Source organism: Bos indicus, chromosome 1, assembly GCF_029378745.1.
Source record: "Bos indicus isolate NIAB-ARS_2022 breed Sahiwal x Tharparkar chromosome 1, NIAB-ARS_B.indTharparkar_mat_pri_1.0, whole genome shotgun sequence".
Taxonomy (NCBI): Eukaryota; Metazoa; Chordata; class Mammalia; order Artiodactyla; family Bovidae; genus Bos; species Bos indicus.
In genome coordinates this window covers 49,605,200-49,630,131 of record NC_091760.1, presented here as the reverse complement: position 1 = coordinate 49,630,131, position 24,932 = coordinate 49,605,200, and positions in this window count along the sequence as shown.

Below are 24,932 nucleotides of genomic sequence, written 5' to 3'. Positions count from 1 at the left end.
ATCTTGCAACATATATGTATACACAAATATAATAAAAAGAGCATGGGGCTAAGACTTAGAATGAGTGGATTTAATTCTGAGCTATTTGACTGTAGGTTTGTAATATAAAGTGTCTGTAGAGGATATTTTTCCCAAGTCACACAAAATTCTGTTTAGACACTCTACTTCAATAGTTGTGAAGATTAGCCAGCATACTGGATGATAAGAACCTCATTTAAAAATATAATGTAATCTGTTACTATATAAACAATGTAGAAAAGACATAATAATGATAAAAATATATTAATATATCTCCACCAGCAAGCGATAACTGTTATTCTATTAACTAATGAACACTATTATTATATTTTAATACATTATATATTATACATGCACAATATATAATACTTACATATGTTCTTACAGTTTGCTATGACTAAGTTGTATATAAATTTACTTTACAAAACGTTATATTTTTAATATTTTCACACATGTATTATGTTATGAAAATATTTTCATTGTAAAATGTATATTATTTCTATTACTTTTAAAATGTAATCTTAGATGTAAGAAAATTTATTTAAGCACATCAGTTCCTAAATTCAGTTTTTTCTTAGATTTCCCTTGCTATTCACTACATATTTAATAATATGTAGTCATTAAATAACTGGCTATCTATTACCTGCTGGCTCAGAGGTTAAAGCATCTGCCTGGAATGCAGGAAACCCGGGTTCGATCCCTGGGTCGGGAAGATCCCCTGGAGAAGGAAATGGCAACCCCCTCCAGTACTCTTGCCTGGAGAATTCCATGGACTGAGGAGCCTGGTAGGCAACAGTCCATGGAGTCATGGAATCACAAAGAGTTGGACACGACTGAGCGATTTCACTTTCTAGTCATTCATTCATTCAGTCAGTTCAGTCACTCAGTCGTGTCCGACTCTTTGCAACCCCATGAATTGCAGCACGCCAGGCCTCCCTGTCCATCACCAACTCCCGGAGTTCACTCAAAACTCACGTCCATCAAGTCGGTGATACCATCCAGCCATCTCATTCTCTGTCGTCCTCTTCTCCTCCTGCCCCCGATCTCTCCCAGCATCAGGGTCTTTTCCAATGAGTCAACTCTTCCCATGAGGTGGCCAAAGTACTGGAGTTTCAGCTTTAGCATCATTCCTTCCATAATATATTTAATATACTTAACATTGACATAGTAAAATGTGTTTTCATGAAGATAATTAGTTTTTGTATTTCAACTTGTTATCATAATATACACTTAGTTAATGAAAAAATTGGTAGACTGAATTTTTCATATTTTTGTAGGAATATTTTTATATAGTTAAGATATCAAACACAAGTTTATTGTATCTGTTGCAAATGGTTTTCCTGATTTTTGTCCCTCTTTTAATAATTAAAAGAGGCCTTTCATCATATGGATTGATTTCTTTTTTTTGCATTTTATATAGCAAAATTATTTCTTTGTTTTACTCCTTCTTTCTCACTTGATAATCATTTGATTATTTGCCAATATGGACTTATTCATATTAAATATTGAACACATCTGAGTTTAGCTCTGGGATTATGTATGAAATATATCAAAAATAAAATTAAAAAATCAAAAAACACAAATATCATAAAGCAATTATCCTTTAATTAATAATAAATTTTTAAAAATAAAATACAAATAAAAACAAAGAGACAAACAGTATGAGATACACATTTGTCCTTTATCCAAAAGGAAACTGTCACTTATTTATGTTTGAATATATTTCTGAATTTAAGTTTAATATGTTTATTGTATACTATATAAATTCATAATTGTATACACTAATTGAATTATAAAATTGTAGTCTGTTTTGTTATATGATAAATCATCACTGTTCCTTACATGAGTCTATATATTATACTCCAAGATGAATTTAAGAAACATTATTTTCCAGTTCCAAAATATAATGAACTTTTTCATTAAAAATCTAATAAATAAATTAATAGGCTAATATGAGAATCAATACACGTTTGATAGCATTGAGCATTCTTATTACAGGACCTACTATACCATTACATTTATTTAAATTATTTTATCCATCAGTTTAATTCCCATTATTTTTATATAACACATTTATAGATGTCACTCAGTTTATTATTTATTTTAGGCAATTTTTACTAATGAGATTTATTTCATCTTATATAGCTGATTATTTCTTTTATTTAGGAAAGTTGCATTTAAAATATTTTGTAACGGACTAAATATTTTAATTTTATTTTTTGAACTGTTCAGAGGAGCAATCAAATATACAATATTAAAATGTTTTCTCTTGTTTTTCAATATTTATTTCATTGTCTTACTTTCTTTTGTCATTGTTTTAGGGTGATAGTGAGCTTCCTAAGTCTTGTTCTTGATTCTTTATAGAAATGCTTTTGTCAGTGGAATATTTAAACATTAACCATGACTACTGCTTTTGGTTTGATACACTGCTAATTTTATTATGCTGGAGCAATAGCCTGTTCTGTTTTTGTTATATTACTAAATGTTGAATGTTGAATTTGATCAAATCTATTTTTAGCTTGTTTAATCTAATTCGTAGCTAATGAATTTCCTAATTGGATCATCTTTGAATTTTAAGGATAAACACAAGTTGATCCTGGTATATTTAATTTTTAAATGATACTAAATTTAATTCACAAGTATATTATGTGGAGTTTTGTCTGTGTTTTAAAAAATGTTTCCCTCTGAAAGGGTATATGCTGAGTTCAAAAATGCAGTGAGAAATAGTTTTAATTGGTCTGTGTGCTCAAGCAATTTTAATAACATAGGCCTAATCTATTGCCTAAAAATGTTATGGAAATCTCACCTAAAACAGTCTGGACTCAGTATCATACAGGAATGTTGAAAGATAATTTGCTGTTGTGTTTGTTGATATTCTGATTGACTTATGATAGATAAAGTTTATTTATCAAAGAACTAATTCATTTTTTAATTCATAATTCATCAATTATCTTTTCTTAAACTATATACAGCTTACTATGATTTTCAAATTAATTAGAAAACTGACATAATTCTTTCATTTTTAAAATGTATTTAATCTCTAGAGCTACATTGCATCATTGATACTGTCATGTATTTGTGACTTTATTTTCCATGATTTATCTGTAAGAAATGCCAGGTGGTGCCAGTGGTAAAGAACTTTCCTGTCAATGCAGGAGACTCGTAAGAGACATGGGTTTGATGCCTGGGTGGAAAGATCCCCTGGAGGAGGGAATGGGAACCCAGTCCAGTATTCTTGCCTGTAGAACCCCCATAGACAGAGAAACCTGGCAGGCTACAGTCCATAGGGTGACAAAGAGTAGGACATGACTGAAGTGACATTGCATGCATGCATAAAATTTTCAGTCTTTAGAGGACACATTTTCTGGATTTTCTATTTGTGCTACTTTTTATCTAGATTATTCTTTTTTTTTTTTTTTTTTTACTGTTGTGATTATTGTGTCATTTTTGACTATGCTGGATTTAAAGAATTTATTCCTTTTTATCTTTAAAATATTTAGGATTATAATATTTCTTTATATATATATGCCTGCTGGTGATTCATCCAGTCTGGCATTTCACATGATGTACTCCACATACAAGTTAAATAAGCAGGGTGACAATACAGAGCCTTGATGTACTTCCTTTTCCAAATTTGAATCAGTCTGTTTTTCCATGTCTGGTTCTAACTGTTGCTTCTTGACCTGCATACAGGTTATGCAGGAGGTAGGTAAGGTGGTCTGGTATTCCCATCTATTCAAGAATTTTCCACAGTTTTTTGTGATCTACACAGTCAAAGGCTTTAGGGTAGTCAATGAAGAAGAAGTAGATTTTTTTTTCTGTAATTCCCTTGCTTTTTCTATGATCCAACAGATGTTGGCAATTTGATCTCTGATTCCTCTGCCTTTTCTAAATCCAGCTTGTACATCTGGAAGTTCTCAGTTCACATACTGCTGAAGCCTAGCTTGAACGATTTTGAACATTACTTTGCTAGCATGTTAAATGAGCACAATTCTTCATTCTTCCTGGAGCTATTTCTGTGTTCTTCCTCAATAGCATATCAGACACTTACTGACCTGGGGAATCATCTTCCGGTATCATATCTTTTTGCTTTTTTGGTACTGTTCATGCGGTTCTCAAAGCAAGAATACAGGAGTATTTTGCCATTCTCTTCTCCAGTGGACCATGTTTTGTCAGATTCAAAGGGCTGACTCAATGGAAAAGACCCAGATACTGGGAAAGATTAAGGGCAGGAGGAGAAGGTGGTGACAGAGAATGAGATGGTTGGATGGGATCAGTAACTCAATGGATGAGTTTGAGCAAACTCAGGAAGATAGTGAAGGACAGGGAAGCTGTTGTGCTGCAGTCCAGGGGTCGCAAAGAGTTGGACACGATTTAGTGACTGAACAACAACAATTCTCAAATGGCTGTGAGAGAGGGGGTTGTTATTTCATGTATGAAGACAATCATATCTTTGTGTTTATTACATAGAGAAGTGTTCTAAAGACTGAGGGAAGGAAATAAATATAAAAGGACTTCAGCAAGAGTTTTGGAAAATAAGCAAGTCATGTTTTTAGGGTTATAGAGAAAGGGTGGTTGATAATACTGGAAGAGTAAATTTATGGGTTTTGTTTTTTGTTTTTTTTTAGTAGTATCAGAATGAGTAATTTGACCCTTTACTATTTTAAGTCAACTGAAATTAGACTATTAATCCCAAAATATTTTATAAGATAAAAAGAAACAGATCACAGGGGCTATATTGTAAAGATAAATTTTTAAAAAGATACTATTAATATGGATATATAGAAAATTTGTGTAACTTAAAGTATGATAGCAAAGTACCTCTTTGAATGTTAGGACCTCTAGTTGATGTTCTAGATTAATGGTATAGATTATGGAATTATTTACAAAGTTTTGGATTCTGATGTTATATCAGAGGATGAAATCTTCATGAAGGTACTAGATACCCTTGTGGCACCCTTGTGAGCTTGATATGGAATTTGAAAGAAAAGTCAAAGTGGTAGAAGGGCATCATAGAATAATACTCAACACATCTAGGGGAAATGAAGATCTATGTCATGAAAGGTATGATACTGATATCTTCAAGGAGAATGTAAATAATTCTGCAAATGCCTGAACAATACTGTAGTCAAATCTCTTGCTGTTTCCATTATTCCATGATACGTTTTTAATTCTTTCAGTGAAATACAGAAAGACAATTTGAGTATGCTGGAAGTGTGAAAAGCAGATTACATGGAAAGAGTATGATCAGGCATTAGTAGAGTTGACAATCTTAAAAATTTAAAGGTGAGAGAAAGAAAAGAGGAAGTCTCTGGTCAATAACAGTTTGTAATGTAATGAATTTAGTTGTGCTGATCTTGGGATCAGTTAACATTTATTAAACATATACTATGTATAAAGCACTGATCAAAGCAATTTATATGTATTATTTTTTAGTCTTCCAAATAACTGTATTAATATAAAATGGATTCTATTATTACTTTAACAGTTGAGGGAATCAGCACAGTGAGATGAAATGATGTTCAGAAAATCATAAAGTGCTAAAGTAGCATTTGAACACAAGCAGCCTGACTCCAGAATCAATAGAATCTACCACCCTACTGCCTGACACTCTATATTACAGAGATCTGAAACTCAGATTATCTAATAAAGTATATTCAGTAGCAGTAACCTCTAAGTTAGAAGTGTTTCAAGAATTTGCCCCAGGTTTCTAGAGCCTTGAACTGCAATGAGAAGCCAGAAGACAGTTTCATTATTTTTTGGTAACCTCACACTCCCCCAAGGCAGTCAGGGCCCTTTTCAATTAAGTGCTCATTGAGTAACCCAATAATTTGGAAATTTGGATTTTGGTATTCTACACTGTAGTTCATCAACTCTTCCTGTAAATCATGTTCTTAGTGTAATAAATGCCATGATTTCTATTTTGGTATTGTATTGTAGTTGTTTTAGTTGCTAAATCATGTCTGACTCTTTTGTAACCCCATGGACCGTAGCCCACCAGGCTCCTCTGTCCATGGGATTTCTCAGACAAGAATTGGGAGTGGGTTGCCATTCCCTTCTCCAACTATGCTATTATGAGTAATAAATAATACAAAGCCAGACAAATTAAGATTCTGTCAAAAGCGCCATATGAAATAAACATTTTCAAATGTGCTTTACACTGTTGTAATTATACTTCTGGGTAGATTAACTTGCTTTTCTCTTCATCCTGTCTCCTTACATATGTAGGACTTACAAGCAGGCAGTTTACTGACAGAGAACAAATGGATGGCCTTTGGAAGCATGAAAATAAATATTTAAATCCACAGGTGGATGGCAAGGGATAGGGGAGGAGAGTTAATTAAATGACAATCAGAAGTGTCACAAATTCCAGGGACACAGCAGTAACCACAAGAATTATGAATTGTGCAGAAATACAATTTGAGCTATTAGTCAGCTTTTTTTTTTTCCTTTTTGTATAATAATAGAACTTATTTTTCTCTAGAGTAGTTAAAACATATAAATGCATATCTAAGGACTAATCACAATTCCTTTATAAATTAAAAGCAATCCCCCCAGTAGGCTACCAGTTTGGAATTGTTCTTTAAGAATTGGATCCTTTATCATTTAATCATTTAATCATATCCTTTCATCATTTAAGTGTCTCTCTCATTCACGTTCCCTAAATTCATGTCTACATTTAGTCTTATGCTGCACTTGTAGCACGTTATGGATACCAATTCAACATCTTTGTTTGTAATTGAATATCTCTTAATATATCTATAACTTATTTATTTTATGTGAAACATAACCATGGACTCGATGATAAAAATAGTCTTTGCTTGCACATGAAAAATTTTGAACTCACATGCAGGTGCCATTAGTGCAGAGATTAGAAAAAATTTAGACTATATTATAATAACTGAGAATCAGAAAAAGAACAGCAAAACCAAAAGCATTAGTGAAAAAATAGAACAAGTCTATGTATGTAGCTCTCTGCAGCTGGAAGCAAATAGTGAGTAGAAAATATAATGAATATGATAATAAAACAAAGAGAAAGGGGTAAAATTGTGTTTCTTATTGAAAAAGTAGTGTCTGTAAATATTTACAGGACAGAGAAGGCAAATGATGGTATTATAAGAATCATGTTAAGGAAAAAGTTATGTATGAAAAAAGATAGAGAAATCAAGCCTCATAATCATGAATTGTCTCGATCTGAAATAATCAGTCCCTGGCCTCTGAAGAACAACAGTTTTTTTTTAGCTCAGGCTGAATTTCTGTATACTGTAAACTCCAGACCAGCGACTTGACCATCCCAATGTTTTCTAAAAGTCATTAGGCGTATAATTTCTTTGTTCAGTTTCCTTTTCTTCAGGTTCAGATGTTGGTCCCATAACTTGCAATGCCTCTGTTTGCTCTGATTTCGGCTGCTCTGGTCCTTGACTTTTGTTTGTACACGACTCTGTGATACTCTGTGATCAGCTATAAACATTGTTTAATTTTTCTTAACAGTTATATAATACTTAATGGGTGATTTAGAAAATTACATTGACCATAAAATAATACTGTCATCTGTTCTTTGTATCATACAGAGATTCTAATCGTCTTACTTTTACTTGCTAATTCAAATACATGTTTTCCCCAAAAAATTACTGGGTGAGAAGAAGTGGGATGGAGGCATATCCAATGAGACTTTGAGGAATGTGCTCCAGTGAAACTCTCTGATATTCAGTTCAGTTCAGTCATTCAGTGATGTCCAACTATTTCTGACCCCATGGACTGTGGCAGGCCAGGCTTCCCTGTCCATCACCAACTCCCTGAGATTACTCAAACTAATGTCCATCAAGTCGGTGATGCCATCCAACCATCTCATCCTCTATTGTCCCTTTTTCCTCCTGCCTTCAATCTTTCCCAGCATCAGGATCTTTTCCAAAGAGTCAGTTCTTTGCAACAGGTGACCAAAGTGTTGGAATTTCAGCTTCATCATCAGTTCTTCCAGTGAATATTCAGAATGAATTTCCTTGAGGATTGACTGGTGGGATATCTTTGCAAGTCCAAAGGGCTCTCAAGAGTCTTCTCCAACACCACAGTTCAAAAGATTCAATTCTTCAGTGCTCGACTTTCTTTATAGTCCAATTCTCATATTCAAACATGACGACAGGAAAAACCATAGCATTGACTACACAGACCTTTGTTGGCAAAGTAGTGTCTCTGCTTTTTTATATGCTATCTAGGTTGGTCGTAGCTTTTCTTGAAAGGAGCAAGCATCTTTTAATTTCATGGCTAGTCACCATCTGCGGTGATTTTGGAGCACCCACAAAAAATGTCTCACTGTTTCCATTGTTTCCCCATCTATTTGCCAGGAAGTGATGGGACCAGATGCCACGATCTTAGTTTTCTGAATGTTGTGTTTTAAGCCAATTTTATCATTCTTCTCTTTCACTTTCATCAAGAGGCACTTTAGCTCTTCTTCACTTTCTGCCATAAGGGTGGTGTCATCTGCATATCTGAGGTTATTGATATATCTCCCAGAAATCTTGATTCCAGCTTGTGCTTCACCCAACCCAGCATTTCTCATGATGTACTCTGCATATAAGTTAAATAAGTAGGGTGACAATATACAGCTTTGACGAACTCCTTTTCCTATTTGGAACCAGTCTGTTGTTCCATGTCCAGTTCTAACTGTTGCTTCCTGACCTGCATACAGATTTCTCAAGAGGCAGGTCAGGTGGTCTGGTATTCCCACCTCTTTCAGAATTTTCCCAAGTTTATTGTGATCCACACAGTCAAAGGCTTTGGTGTAGTCAATAAAGCAGAAATAGATGTTTTTCTGGAACTGTCTCGCTTTTTCAATGATCCAGTGGATGTTGGCAATTTGGTCTCTGGTTCCTCTGCCTTTTCTAAAACCAGCTTGAACAGCTGGAAGTTCACGGTTCATGTATAGCTGAAACCTGGCTTGGAGAATTTTGAGCATCACTTTGCTAGCATGTGAGATGAGTGCATTATGCGGTAGTGTGAGCATTCTCTGGCATTGCCTTTCTTTGGGATTGGAATGAAAACTGACCTTTTCCAGTCCCGTGGCCAATGCTGAGTTTTCCAAATTTGCTGGCATATTGAGTGCAGCACTTTCACAGCATCATCTTTCAGGATTTGAAATAGCTCAACTGGAATTCCATCACCTACACTAGCTTTGTTCATAGTGATACTTTCTAAAGCCCACTTGACTTCACATTCCAGGATGTCTGGCTCTAGGTCAGTGATCACACCATCGTTATTATCTGGGTCATGAGGATCTTTTTTGTACAGTTCTTCTGTGTATTCTTACCATCTATTCTTAATATCTTCTGCTTCTGTTAGGTCCATACCATTCCTGTCCTTTATGGAGCCCATCTTTGCATGAAATGTTTACTTGGTATCTCTAATTTTCTTAGAGAGATCTCTAGTCTTTCCCATTCAGTTGTTTTCCTCTATTTCTTTGCATTGATCATACAGGAAGGCTTTCTCATCTCTTCTTGCTATTCTTTGGAACTCTGCATTCAGATGCTTATATCTTTCCTTTTCTCCTTTGCTTTTGGCTTCTCTTCTTTCACAGCTATTTGTAAGGCCTCCCCAGACAGCCATTTTGCTTTTTTGCATTTCTTTTCCATGGGGATGGTCTTTATCCCTGTCTCCTGTACAATGTCACGAACCTCATTCCATAGTTCATCAGGCACTCTATCTATCAGATCTAGGCCCTTAAATCTATTTCTCACTTCCACTGTATAATCATAAGGGATTTGATTTAGGTCATACCTGAATGGTCTAGTGGTTTTCCCTACTTCCTTCAATTTCAGTCTGAATTTGGCAATAAAGAGTTCATGGTCTAAGCCACAGTCAGCTCCTGGTCTTGTTTTTGTTGACTGTATAGAGCTTCTCTATCTTTGGCTGCAAAGAATAAAATCAATCTGATTTCAGTGTTGACCATCTGGTGATGTCCATGGGTAGAGTCTTCTCTTATGTTGTTGGAAGAGGGTGTTTGCTATGACCAGTGCATTTTCTTGGCAAAACTCTATTAGTCTTTGCCCTGCTTCATTCCGTATTCCAAGGCAAATTTGCCTGTTACTCCAGGTGTTTCTTGACTTCCTCCTTTTGTATTCCAGTCCCCTATAATGAAAAGGACGTCTCTTTTGGGTGTTAATTCTCAAAGGTCTTGTAGGTATTCATAGAACTGTTCAACTTCAGCTTCTTCAATGTTACTTTTTGGGGCATAGACTTGGATTACTGTGATATTGAGTGGTTTCAGAGAAGGTGGTCCACTGGAGAAGGAAATGCCAAACCACTTCAGTATTCTTGCCTTGAGAACCCCATGAACAGTATGAAAAGGCAAAATGATAGGATACTGAAAGAGGAACTCCACTGGTCAGTAGGTGCCTAGTATGCTACTGGAGATCAGTGGAGAAATAAGTCCAGAAATAATGAAGGGATGGAGCCAAAGTAAAAACAATACCCAGTTGTGGATGTGACTGGTGATAGAAGCAAGGTCTGATGCTATAAAGAGAAATACTGCATAGGAACCTGGAATGTTAGGTCTATGAATCAAGGCAAATTGGAAGTGATCAAACAAGAGATGGCAAGAGTGAATGTCGACATTCTAGGAATCAGTGAACTAAAATGGACTGAAGTGTGTGAATTTAACTCAGATGACCATTATATCTACTACTGTGGGCAGGAATCCCTCATAAGAAATGGAGTAGCCATCATGGTCAACAAAAGAGTCTGAAATGCAGTACTTGGATGCAATCTCAAAAATGACAGAATGATCTCTGTTCGTTTCCAAGGCAAACCATTCAATATCACAGTAATCCAAGTCTATGCCCCTGCTATTTACCTGGGGTCAAACTATGCTTCCCTGGTGGCTCAGCTGGTAAAGAATCTGCTTGCAAATGGGAGACCTGGGTCATATCCCTGGTTTGGAGAGATCCCCTGGGAAAGGGGAAGGCCTGGAGAATTCCATGGACTGTACAGTCCATGGGGCCACAAAGAGTCGGAGACTGCTGAGCGACTTTTTAAGGGTTTCCCTGGTGGCTCAGAAGTTAAGGTGTCTACCTGCAATGTGGGAGACCTGGGTTCAATCCATGGGTCAGGAAGATCCCCTGGAGAAAGAAATGGCAACCCACTCCAGTATTCTTGCCTGGAGAATCCCATGGACAGAGGAGTCTGGTGGGCTACAGTTCACGGGATCGCAAAGAGTCGGACATGACTGAGCGAGCAACTTAAATTATGACCTCCCTCAAAAGATCCCAGGCATGTATTGCTACAGTCCCTGCCCCCAACCCTGCAGCTGGCCACCACCAACCCACACTTTCACTGGAGACCTCCGGACACCCACAGGCAAGTCTCCTGTTGGGTCACTGCTTTTTTCTCCTGGGTCCTGGTGCACAAGATTCTGTTGTGCCCTCCAAGAGTCTATTTTCCAGTCCTATGTAAGTCTGGCAGCTCTATAGTGGGGTTAAAGGCGACTTCCTCCAAGAGGTTTTATGCCATACACACCCACACCAAGAGCCCCTGTCCCTGCAACCAGTACCTCCACAGGAAATGCTGAAACAGTTCTGTCTCAGTCTCTGTGGGGTCCCTGGGTCCTGGTGCACACAAGGTTTTTTTGAGTCCTCTAAGCATCTCTGACTTGAATGGGGTTTGATTTTAAATGAATTCACCCCCTCCTACTATCTTGCTGGGGCTTCTCCTTTGCCCCTGGACATGGGGTAGCTCCTCACAGCTGCTCCAGCGCCTACTGTTTTACTGGGGTTTTTCTGAACTTCGACGTGTGGTATCACCACACTGCTGGTCCAGTGAAGTGCAGCTGTGGCTTCTGATCTAGAACGTGGGTTATCTCCTCACAGCCACTGCTCCTGACCTTGGATGTGGGGTATCTCCTCTCGTCCTCTCATCGCTCCAGCACATCGAAGCCACGCTGTAGTTAAATGGAGCCAAATGACTGAATTTTATCAAAGGAATGAAAGTAGAAATGATGTGGTAACAGTCAAAATGGCTAAAAGTAAATGTACTTTCTTTAAGCTCTTGCTCTGTTCCAGTTATCTAAAGCTGCACAAAAAATCACCTCCAAATTTAAAGCTGTGAAACAATTTTATAACACTCATTGTTTCTATAGTTTAGAAATGCGGACAAAGAATATCAGGGATGGTTTGTTTATGTTTTGCAAGTCTATGTCCTTAGTTGGCAACACTAGATGGCTGCAGATGATTCTATGTCTGGGAATTCATCTGGAACTCTGTACCAGAAGACTAAAATATTTTCTATTTATGTGCATTGGCTTCCTAACAACACAGATGTTGGAGTATCCCAAGTCAACCAGACTTAACTTTGAAAGCCACAGTCACTCTGGTCATACTCGTTCAGTTCAGTTCAGTTCAGTCACTCAGTCGTGTCTGACTCCTTGTGACCCCATGGATTGCAGTACTCCAAGCCTACCTGTCCATCACCAACTCCCAGAGTTCACTCAAACTCATGTCCATCAACTCCGTGATGCCATCCAGCCATCTCATCCTCTGTCGTCCCCTTCTCCTCTTCTCACCCCAATCCCTCCCAGCATCAGAGTCTTTTCCAATGAGTCAATTCTTCTCATGAGGTGGACAAAGTACTGGAGTTTCAGCTTTAGCATCAGTCATTCCAAAGAACACCCAGGACTGATCTCCTTTAGAATGGACTGGGTGGATCTCCTTGCAGTCCAAGGGACTCTCAAGAGTCTTCTCCAACACCACAGTTCAAAAGCATCGATTCGTTGGCGCTCAGCTTTCTTCACAGTCCAACTCTCACATCCATACATGACCACAGGAAAAACCATAGTCTTGACTAGATGGACTTTTGTTGGCAAAGTAATGTCTCTGCTTTTCAATATGCTATCTAGGTTGGTCATAACTTTCCTTCCAAGGAGTAAGCGTCTTTTAATTTCATGGCTGCGATCCCCTTCTGCAGTGATTTTGGTGCACAAAAACATGAAGTCTGACACTGTTTATCCATCTATTTCCCATGAAGTGATGGGACCAGTTGCCATGATTTTCCTTTTTTTGAATGTTGAGCTTTAAGCCAACTTTTTCACTCTCCACTTTCACTTTCATCAAGAGGCTTTTTAGTTCCTCTTCACTTTCTGCCATAAGGGTGGTGTCATCTGCATATCTGAGGTTATTGATATTTCTCCTGGCAATCTTAATTCCAGCTTGTGCTTCTTCCAGCCCAGCGTTTCTCATGATGTACTCTGCATGTAAGTTAAATAAGCAGGGTGACAATATACAGCCTTGACGAACTCCTTTTCCTATTGGGAACCAGTCTGTTGTTCCATATCCAGTTCTAACTGTTGCTTCCTGACCTGCATATAGGTTTCTTAAGAGGCAGGTCAGGTGGTCTGGTATTCCCATCTCTTTCAGAATTTTCCCAAGTTTATTGTGATCCACACAGTCAAAGGCTTTGGCATAGTCAATAAAGCAAAAATAGATGTTTTTCTGGAACTCTCTTGCTTTTTTGATGATCCAGTGGATCTGGTCAATTTGATCTCTTGGTTCCTCTGCCTTTTCTAAAACCAGCTTGAACATCTGGAAGTTCACAGTTCACATATTTTTTGAGCATTAGCTCATTTACCAAGAGCATTTCATCAGCTCTTGGTAAAAATAAATATGATGATGGAAATATCATCTGAGCTTTCAGAATAGGATCTGACACATTGTAAATGATCAATAATTAGTATCTATTGCAGGCGGCTGCGACCCGCATGCTAAGCGCAGGTGGCTGCGACCATAATGCTAAGCGCGGCCGAGAGGAGCTACCCCATGTCCGAGGTCAGGGGCAGAAGCCGGAAGGACCCAATGCCCAAAGGGCAGCGGCCAAGAGGAGTTACCCCACGTCCGAGGTCAGGGGCAGTGGCTGAGAGTGCCCGACTGCAACGGCGCAGAAACGGCCGAGAGGAGCTACCCCGCATCCGAGGTCTGGGGGGCGGCCGAGAGGAGCTACACAGCGTCCGAGGTCAGGGGTGGCGACGAGAGGAGTTATCCCGCATCCGAGTTCAGGGGCGGTGGCAGGGAGGAGATACCCCACGCCCCTAAGCCCGAGGCCAGGGGCGGCGGGCAGGAGGAGCTACCCCATGCCTCTACACCGAGTCCAGGGCTGGTGGCCGGGAGAACCAACCCCATGTCCAAGAAGCCGTGGCTGCGTGGGTGCAGGAGGAGCTATCCCACGTTGAAGGTCAGGAAGGGCAACAGTGAGGAGATACCCCTCGTCCAAGGTAAGGAGCAATGGCTGCGCTTTGCTGGAGCAGCCGTGAAGAGATACCCCAGGCCCAAGGTAAGAGAAACCCAAGTAAGACGGTAGGTGTTGCAAGAGGGCATCAGAGGGCAGACACACTGAAACCATACTCACAGAAAACTAGTCAATCTAATCACACTAGGACCACAGCCTTGTCTAACTCAATGAAACTAAGCCATGCCCGTGGGGCAACCTAAGATGGGCGGGTCATGGTGGAGAGATCTGACAGAATGTGGTCCACTGGAGAAGGGAATGGCAAACCACTTCAGTATGCTTGCCTTGAGAACCCCATGAACAGTATCAAAAGGCAAAATGATAGGATACTGAAAGAGAGACTCCCCAGGTCAGTAGGTGCCCAATATGCTACTGGAGATCAGTGGAGAAATAACTCCAGAAAGAATGAAGGGAGGGAGCCAAAGCAAAAACAATACCCAGCTGTGGGTGTGACTGGTGATAGAAGCAAGGTCTGATGCTGTAAAGAGCAATATTGCATAGGAACCTGGAATGTCAGGTCCATGAGTCAAGGCAAATTGGAAGTGGTCAAACAAAAGATGGCAAGAGTGAATGTCGACATTCTAGGAATCAGCGAGCTGAAATGGACAGGAATGGGTGAATTTAACTCAGATGAACATTATATCTACTACTGCGGGCAGGAATCCCTCATAAGAAATGGAGTAGCAATCATGATCAACAAAAGAGTCCAAAATGCAGTACTTGGATGCAATCTCAAAAACGACAGAATGATCTCTGTTCATTTCCAGGCAAACCATTCAATATCACAGTAATCCAAGTCTATGCCCCAATCAATAACGCTGAAGAAGCTGAAGTTGAACGGTTCTATGAAGACCTACAAGACCTTTAAGAACTAACACCCAAAAAAGATGTCCTTTTCATTATAGGGGACTGGAATGCAAAAGGAGGAAGACAAGAAACACCTGGAGTAACAGGCAAATTTGGCCTTGGAGTACGGAATGAAGCAGGGCAAAGACTAATAGAGTTTTGCCAAGAAAATGCACTGCTCATAAAAAACATCCTCTTCCAACAACACAAGAGAAGACTCTATACATGGACATCACCAGATGGTCAACACTGAAATCAGATTGATTATATTCTTTGCAGCCAAAGATGGAGAAGCTCTATACAGTCAACAAAAACAAGACCAGGAGCTGACTGTGGCTTAGACCATGAACTCCTTATTGCCAAATTCAGATTTAAATTGAAGGAAGTAGGGAAAACCACTAGACCATTCAGGTATGACCTAAATCAAATCCCTTATGATTATACAGTGGAAGTGAGAAATAGATTTAAGGGCCTAGATCTGATAGATAGAGTGCCTGATGAACTATGGAATGAGGTTCGTGACATTGTACAGGAGACAGGGATAAAGACCATCCCCATGGAAAAGAAATGCAAAAAAGCAAAATGGCTGTCTGGGGAGGCCTTACAAATAGCTGTGGAAAGAAGAGAAGCCAAAAGCAAAGGAGAAAAGGAAAGATATAAGCATCTGAATGCAAAGTTCCAAAGAATAGCAAGAAGAGATAAGAAAGCCTTCCTGTATGATCAATGCAAAGAAATAGAGGAAAACAACTGAATGGGAAAGACTAGAGATCTCTTCAAGAAAATCAGAGATACCAAAGGAACATTTCATGCAAAGATGGGCTCGATAAAGGACAGAAATGGTATGGACCTAACAGAAGCAGAAGATATTAAGAAGAAATGGCAAGAATACACAGAAGAACTGTACAAAAAAGATCTTCACGACCCAGATAATCACGATGGTGTGATCACTGACCTAGAGCCAGACATCCTGGAATGTGAAGTCAAGTGGGCCTTAGAAAGCATCACTATGAACAAAGCTAGTGTAGATGATGGAATTCCAGTTGAGCTATTCCAAATCCTGAAAGATGATGCTGTGAAAGTGCTGCACTCAATATGCCAGCAAATTTGGAAAAGTCAGCAGTGGCCACAGGACTGGTAAGGTCAGTTTTCATTCCAATCCCAAAGAAAGGCAATGCCAAAGAATGCTCAAACTACCACACAATTGTCCTCATCTCACACGCTAGTAAAGTAATGCTCAAAATTCTCCAAGCCAGGCTTCAACAATATGTGAACCGTGAACTTCCAGCTGTTCAAGCTGGTTTTAGAAAAGGCAGAGGAACCAGAGATCAAATTGCCAACATCCACTGGATCATGAAAAAAGCAAGAGAGTTCCAGAAAAAACATCTATTTCTGCTTTATTTACTATGCTAAAGCCTTTGACTGTGTGGATCACAATAAACTGTGGAAAATTCTTCAAGAGATGGGAATACCAGACCACCTGATCTGCTCTTGAGAAATCTGTATGCAGGTTAGGAAGCAACAGTTAGAACTGGACATGGAACAACAGACTGGTTCCAAATAGGAAAAGGAGTATGTCAAGGCTGTATATTGTCACCCTGCTTGTTTAACTTATATGCAGAGTACATAATGAGAAATGCTGGACTGGAAGAAACACAAGCTGGAATCAAGATTGCCAGGAGAAATATCAATAACCTCAGATGACAGCACCCTTATGGCAGAAAGTGAAGAGAAACTAAAAAGCCTCTTGATGAAAGTGAAAGTGGAGAGTGAAAAAGTTGGCTTAAAGCTCAACATTCAGAAAACGAAGATCATGGCATCCAGTCCCATCACTTCATGGGAAATAGACGGGGAAACAGTGGAAACAGTGTCACACATTATTTTTCTGGGCTCCAAAATCACTTCAGATGGTGACTGCAGCCATGAAATTAAAAGGCGCTTACTCCTTGGAAGGAAAGTTATAACCAACCTAGATAGCATATTCAAAAGCAGAGACATTACTTTGCCAACAAAGGTTCGTCTAGTCAAGGCTATGGTTTTTCCTGTGGTCATGTATCGATGTGACAGTTGGATTGTGAAGAAGGCTGAGCACTGAAGAATTGATGCTTTTGAACTGTGGTGTTGGAGAAGACTCTTGAGAGTCCCTTGGACTGCAAGGAGATCCAACCAGTCCATTCTAAAGGAGATCAGCCCTGGGATTTCTTTGGAAGGAATGATGCTAAAGCTGAAACTCCAGTACTTTGGCCACCTCATGCAAAGAGTTGACTCATTGGAAAAGACTCTGATGTTGGGAGGGATTGGTGGCAGGAGGAGAAGGGGACGACAGAGGATGAGATGGCTGGATGGTATCACTGACTCGATGAACGTGGGTCTTAGTCAATTCTAGGAGTTGGTGACGGACAGGGAGACCTGTCGTACTGCGATTCATGGGGTCTCAAAGAGTCGGACATGACTGAGCGACTGATCTGATCTGATCTGATTGGTAATATTGTTTTCAATACTGTAGAATCCTCTAATTAACTCATGACTCAGTGTTTCTCCTAAAAAGTTCTGCTAATGGAAAAGGAAAGCACATTTTTTCTGCCTGAATTTGGAGCTTAACTCAAACCTCCTGTCCTTAGTTCCATTCATTCATAACCAGGGCACTTGTAAAAAGTCTCATGTTTTACCTTTTACAAATTGTGTTAATTGAATCTACTAATCATTAAATGTGTTTTTTTTTTTTTTTGCATTGATAAATGACTTCCATCTCACTTATCAAATATACCATTTTATTTCCTCCAAATGCTTAAGTAAACACAATCCAGAAAAACTAATCATGCTTATCATGTGTCCTATAGCTTTATTCCCAAGGATTTCTACATGTCTTGTTTGAAAAGCAAGAACCTCCACCATACAGTACACTCGTATCCATATAGCATTAATGCCCCACATCTGTCACATGGCACCTCACTGGCTTCATATTCTGACATTTTCCATCTTCTCTTTTACTTTACAGTTGTGTCAAATTGCCTGCACATTGCTAACTTTATTCTTTTTCTTGCTCTATGTCTTTACTCCTGCTATTCCTGATGAAAGCACAACTCACCCTGGAACTGATCTGTCCTTTAAGATGAGGTGACTGTTCATAACTCAAGAAGCCACCTTTCCATTCCTATATGGCTTTGCTAATATGTATTTATATTTATTGACTATATGGCATTATTATTCATATATAACTTAGAAGTGGCTATATACAATTATCAAGAAGTATAAAGGTATATTAGTTTTAAAGGTCTGACATAACAAATTATTGATACCATAAACTTGATACTTAAAACAACAGAAATATATTTTCTCACAGTTCTGGAGGCTGCCTCTGGAGACTTGAACAGAGAATTCTGCCTTGTCTCTTTCAGACTCTAGTGTTCTTTGATTGCAACTACATAACTCTAATTTCTTCCCTCATCTTCATATGTCTTTCTCCTTTGCATGTGGCTCTTCTCAGTGTCTTTTTCTTAAGTATATATTTTAATTGGAGGATAATTGCTTTACAATATTGTGTTGGTTTCTGCCATACATTAACATGAACCAGCCATAGGTATATATATGTCCACTCTGTCTTGAACCTCCTTTTCACCTCCTAGTTAATCCTGCTCCCCTGCATTGCTACAGAACACTAGATTTGAACTTACTGTGTCTTACAGCAAATTCCCACTAGCTATCTACTTTTACATATGGTAATGTGTATGTTCGGAGAAGGCAATGGCACCCCACTCCAGTACTCTTGCCTGGAAAATCCCATGGACGGAGGGGCCTTTTGGGCCGCAGTCCATAGCGTCGCTAGGAGTCAGACACGACTGAGTGACTTCACTTTCACTTTTCACTTTCATGCATTGGAGTAGGAAACGGCAACCCACTCCAGTGTTCTTGCCTGGAGAATCCCAGGGACGGGGGAGCCTGGTGGGCTGCAGCCTATGGGGTAGCACAGAGTCGGACACGACTGAAGCGACTTAGCAGCAGCAATGTGTATGTTTCAATGCTTCTCTTTCAATTTGTCCCATCCCCTCCTTCCCCTTCTGTGTCTACAAGTATGTTCTTTATGTTTGCATCTCCATTGCTGCCCTGCAAATAGGTTCATCAGTATCATTTTTCCAGATTCCATATTTATGTACTAATATACAATATTTGTTTTTCTCTTTCTGATATATTTCACTCTGTATAATAGGTTCTAGGTTCATCTACCTCATTAGAGTTGATGCAAATGTGTTTCCTTTTATGGCTAAGTAGTATTCCACTGTATATATGTACCACAACACCTTTATCCATTCATCTGTGGATGGATATCTAGGTTGTTTCCATGTCCTAGCTATTGTAAACAGTGTTGCAATGAAACTGTGTCTTTTACTGATATTTATGATTGGACTAGCTATTGTAAACAGTGTTGCAATGAAACTGTGTCTTTTACTGATATTTATGATTGGACTTTGGGTCCAATGTCCTAGCTATTGTAAACAGTGTTGCAATGAAACTGTGTCTTTTACTGATATTTATGATTGGACTTTGGGTCTACTTGTGTAACCCAGAATGATCTCATATCAATACTCTTAACTACATCTACAGAGATCCTTGACCAGGGTTCTAAGGTTTAGGACATGAACACATTGTTTTAAGACTACCATTCAACTTACTGTAGGAGAGATGATGACTAGATCTTTTATAGTTAATATGGTTCTTGAAAGGTTATAGGATATTTTTAATATACTGCAGACAAAAATCATGAAAAGACAAATATCATGAAAAGACAAATATCACTAAAAGTACATTGGCTTGGCTCATGGCCAATTATAATAAAAATAAACCTCAATATAAAATATTTAAATATTTAAATGTCAGAATAATGGAAATTAGTGCTCCAAAAGAAGGTTTAGAAATAAATATTTTATGTGATTAACTCAATAAGGAATAATGATGGTGAAATTTGACTTCAGAGGAAGGGATGGTTTTCAAACATGTATTCTCCCTTCAAGAATTGACTTTTAGCATTCATACACTGTGCCATAATTTATCTTTTCACTCAAAGATGGTGTAAAGAAGTCATGAATCTTAATCAGAAGTTGTTCCATCTCCTCGATAGTCACTTTTATGGCCCGGAAAAACACTTACCATTGTAAGAGCCTGGTAAGAAAGGGAACTGACTCCTGTGTTTGGATTGTCTTCGAATAGTCCTCAGCTTAGTCCCTTGATTAGATTTTTCAAATGGGATGTGCAGAAAAGGGAGCGATAGGAAAGGTCTCAAATGAATGATTTTGTTGAGTTTTTGAGTCAAGAGAAAAGGGAGATCTCCAGAGAGGGAGTCAATAATTAGCTTTTGAGGCTTTACTGGTGGCTCAGATAGTAAAGAATCTGCCTGCAATGCAGGAGACCCAGGTTCAGTCTCTGGGTTGGCAAGATCCTTTGGAGAAGGGCATGGCAACCCACCCAAGGATCCTTACCTGGAGAATTCCATTGACAGAGGAGCCTAGTGTACTAAAGTTCATGGGGTCGCAAAGAGTCAAACACAACTGAGTGATTAACACTTTCTGAAACTGCAAGATTTGGTAGACTTCACACTTTGATTAGAAAAGCCATGTTTGCTATTGTTTAACTCACAGTGAGTTTTGAAAGTCTCAGAAAGTGTAACAAATAGAACTTGGATAAGGGGCAGGGAAGGGATGAGGCAAAAGTCACGAACATAGTTCGAAATCAAGGTGGATATTCTAAAATTCAGAGCATATAAAATGACCACAGGGTGATATCAGGAGAAAAATCAGAAATGAAGCAATGTAAGTTAACACAGTTTTACTTAAAACTTAGAACTTTAACTTGCAGAGTCTATATGTATCAAATAAAATTAACCTGCTATACATAAAATAAGAACATAGAGAACCAATGGAGATAGACTGATAGCAAGAAAGAGTAATAAAAGAAAGATGTGGTTCTGTTGGGAATAACTGCTCTAATTCCCTCCCACTCATTTCAGTAGTAAAGAAAAAAACTGACTTCCTTAGCACCATCTGAATCTGCTAATTAGCAACATAATTCTGGCCTGATGTTCATTGTCTCAGTAATGGCTTTCCTACATTAACTGTCAGTATAGGAAGCAAGCAAGTAAGCATGAGGTATGGAAACATCTTAAGCGATTTCTAAAGTTTTAGGATATCTGGACTGAAAGTATACTGCTATTCGTGAATTAAAAAGAAAGTCAAGCATAAGAAAATATCTTCAGTCAACAGACAGAGAATATAGAGAAAGGTAAAAGAGGTAATAAGAGAGTGAATGATTCTGTTTATAGACTTGACTAGCATGCAATTATGGGACCTGTTTCCAGTGTGTTCTCTGTAACAATAATTGCTGTGTACCACATAAGGATCTGTTTTAATAAATGGGATCTCCTCAGGAGGCAGAATAATGACAGCATGGAACGGCAGCATAATTTAGCATGGTGAGTGCTAGATGTGGACACCATTAGCTGCAGCATTTCTATGGCACACACTATTTAGAACAACTGCTCAGCTTGGATAAGCAGTGCAAAAGGTAAATGGAGTGGCAGCTTGTTGTGTCATGGGTCCAACTGAGCTAATTAATTAGTCTGCACTTCTGCATTAGCAGTGTCTCAGCAGAGTGCTATGGAGATGGGAAGACAGAAAGAGCTTGCTCTTGAAGGAAACATACATCCAGACAATGGACCACACACTGAGTACTGCTGAATGGCAAAAAGATAATTGGAATTTTCTTTAAAAAAAAAAGCAAACGTAAAGGGACCTGTCCATGTCACAGCTATTTTGATATAATGTATGTTGGTTATCCATATAATGATATAATTTATTATGAAATCCCCAAATAATGATAAATCAGTCAAAGCAATAAGAATAATCTCTATTTCATTCATTCTCAAACTAAGGCTGACTTTAGATTTTACCTGGGAAACATTAAAACTACAGATGCCTAGGTCAAAGCCAGGGATTTTGATCTACCTGGTGTGAGTTAGGGTCTGTTTATGGGGATCTTTTAGAAGTTTCTGAGGTAATTCTTACATGTAACCAAGGTTGAGGATCACGACTCTACTATGTTCAGTCATCTGCACCAAATGAATGATATGCAACCTTCCTCACATGTTAAAATCACTTCAGTTCAGTTCAGTTCAGTTCAGTCACTCAGTCGTGTCTGACTCTTTGTGACCCCATGAATCGCAGCACACGAGCCCTCCCTGTGCATCACCAACTCCCAGAGGCCACCCAAACCCATGTCCATTGAGTCGGTGATGCCACCCAACTATCTCATCCTCTGTCGTCCCCTTCTCCTCTTGCCCTCAATCTTTCCCAGCATCAGGGTCTTTTCAAATGAGTCAGCTCTTCATATTAGGTAGCCAAAATATTGGGGTTTCAGCTTCAACATCAGTCCTACCAATGAACACCCAGAGCTGATCTCCTTTAGGATGGACTGGTTGCATCTCCTTGCAGTCCAAGGGACTCTCAAGAGTCTTCTCCAACACCACAGTCCAAAAGCATCAATTCTTTGGCACTCAGCTTTCTTTATAGTCCAACTCTCGCATCCATACATGACCACTGGAAAAACCATAGCCTTGGCTAGACGGACTTTTGTGAACAAGGTAATGTCTCTGCTTTTTAACATGCTGTCTAGATTGGTCATAACTTTCCTGCCAAGGAATGAGCGTCTTTTAATTTCATGGCGGCAATCACCATTTGCAGTGATTTTGGAGCCAAGGAAAATAAAGTCAGCCACTGTTTCCACTGTTTCCTCATCCATTTGCCATGAAGTGATGGGACCGGATGCCATGATCTTCGTTTTCTGAATGTTGAGCTTCAAGCCAAATTTTTCACTCTCCTCTTTCACTTTTATCAAGAGGCTCTTTAGTTTTCCTCAAGTTGCTGCCATAAGGGTTAAAAACAATCAGATTTTAATAAAATTAAAGTCTGAGTTTTGGAAGTATTCAAAATTATTAATTTATTAAAAAGACATGTAATGGTTACCAAAATGCATCAAGCTCCACACTTACCAATAAGGAAACAAATGCAAGATTGCTCCTTATCCAACAAATATAAGTATTTCCAAAGTAGTTTATGGTTTAAAAAGGATTTATAATTGATGGATTGAATATTATTGAAAGATAAACTCTGCCTCTTGCACAAGGACTATTCCCATAGAAGTATTTGAAAAATGGGGAAAACTTTTTGAGACATACTATCTTATGATTACAAATCAGATTATACATCAGAAAGGCATAACGAAAGTACAGAGAGCTCTCAGTGGGAATTGGACAGATCTGACTTTGCCACTAGTTTGTTCTGCAACTTCAGGAAAGTTATTTGATTTTAGATTTATATATCAGAGAAACAATGTTTTCTCCAACTATCACAAAATCTTGTTTTGGATACCGAGCCAATTCAATCAAATAAGATAATTGATATCTAAATGCTTTGCAATAGATCAAGATTTACAAAAGTATTTTCATGATTAATGTGAAAATGGTGATAAATCAGACCAAAGTCATGAATTTGCTATTGAGAAAAATTCATCAAACTGATAAAATATGTGTGCTGTTTATCATGACACCCTCTCATTTCAAAATACTCCCATAGCTTGCTACATGTACTAAGATTAACATATGTTTAACATATGTTTAATATAAATTATATTTAAATGACTTCAGGGTGATGTGATGAAACTTTTATATTAGCATAATCAATACTTTTAATTAATTATATAGATTAGTATTAAACTTGTTATGTGAAATGTTTTGTGTCAAGAACTAGCAATATATAGTTAAAGCACACTTTCTGTCCTTTAAGAATCATAGTCTAGTTTGTTGATACACACACACACATTTTTCTATTTACCATCTATCTATCTAACACCATAGTGTAAAATTCAGTAGGTGATATGAATTAAAGGGCTAAGGAACCAGAGGAGATAAAACTCACACTTTTGGAAGCAGGTTTCACAGATAAAATGACATTCAAATTGTTCTCAATAATAAATGGGAGTTTGCCAGACAGGACAAAGAAGCTCCTAAATAGGAAAAACAGCAAGTGAAAACACAAGGAATAGTAAAAATGTACAGTGTGTCTGTAATGTCACAATCCTCCTCTTGAAAGTTTCTTTGATATGGTTAATCTAATATAAACTGTGTGGATGTTTTCCAAGCATCTTCCAAATGGACTGCTACTTTTATGTCTTTATGGATGGTCTGTTCTCAAGACATTAATTGTGCAAATATTGAAATCAATTTTACATTTTAGCCAAATACATTTCTGACTACTGACTAAATATTCCAGTATATTTTGTAGGTCAACTCTTGTGGTAACAGCTATCTAATTTGACCTTGAGCTCAACTCTACATCTTTGGGAAACATATCTGTGCACTCACATGGAATGATTTGGGAGTCTGAATGACAGAATCTGATTGTAATGCATTTTAAAATGATACTTTATTAACATGAACATACAGAAGGCAGTATGTTAGTTTAATGATTTTGTAAAGGTATAATCATAACTTTTCTACAATATAAGCTGATACATATACAATTCACATGATCACTCCAATCTAGCAGCAAATGTTTTTGCCTTGAATGGAGATTCCCCTCTGAAGAAGAGGCAGCAGTATTTTCATCAACATATTGCCCCTTAGATTTCTATGAGACTGTAGTTCTATACCTGGCAGATTGTGAGTATAATATATTTAGAAAGAGACAAGGTAGAATTAAGATAAAAATGTAAAAAAAAAAAACAAAACTACAACCATTTAGAAGTATAAATATAAACAG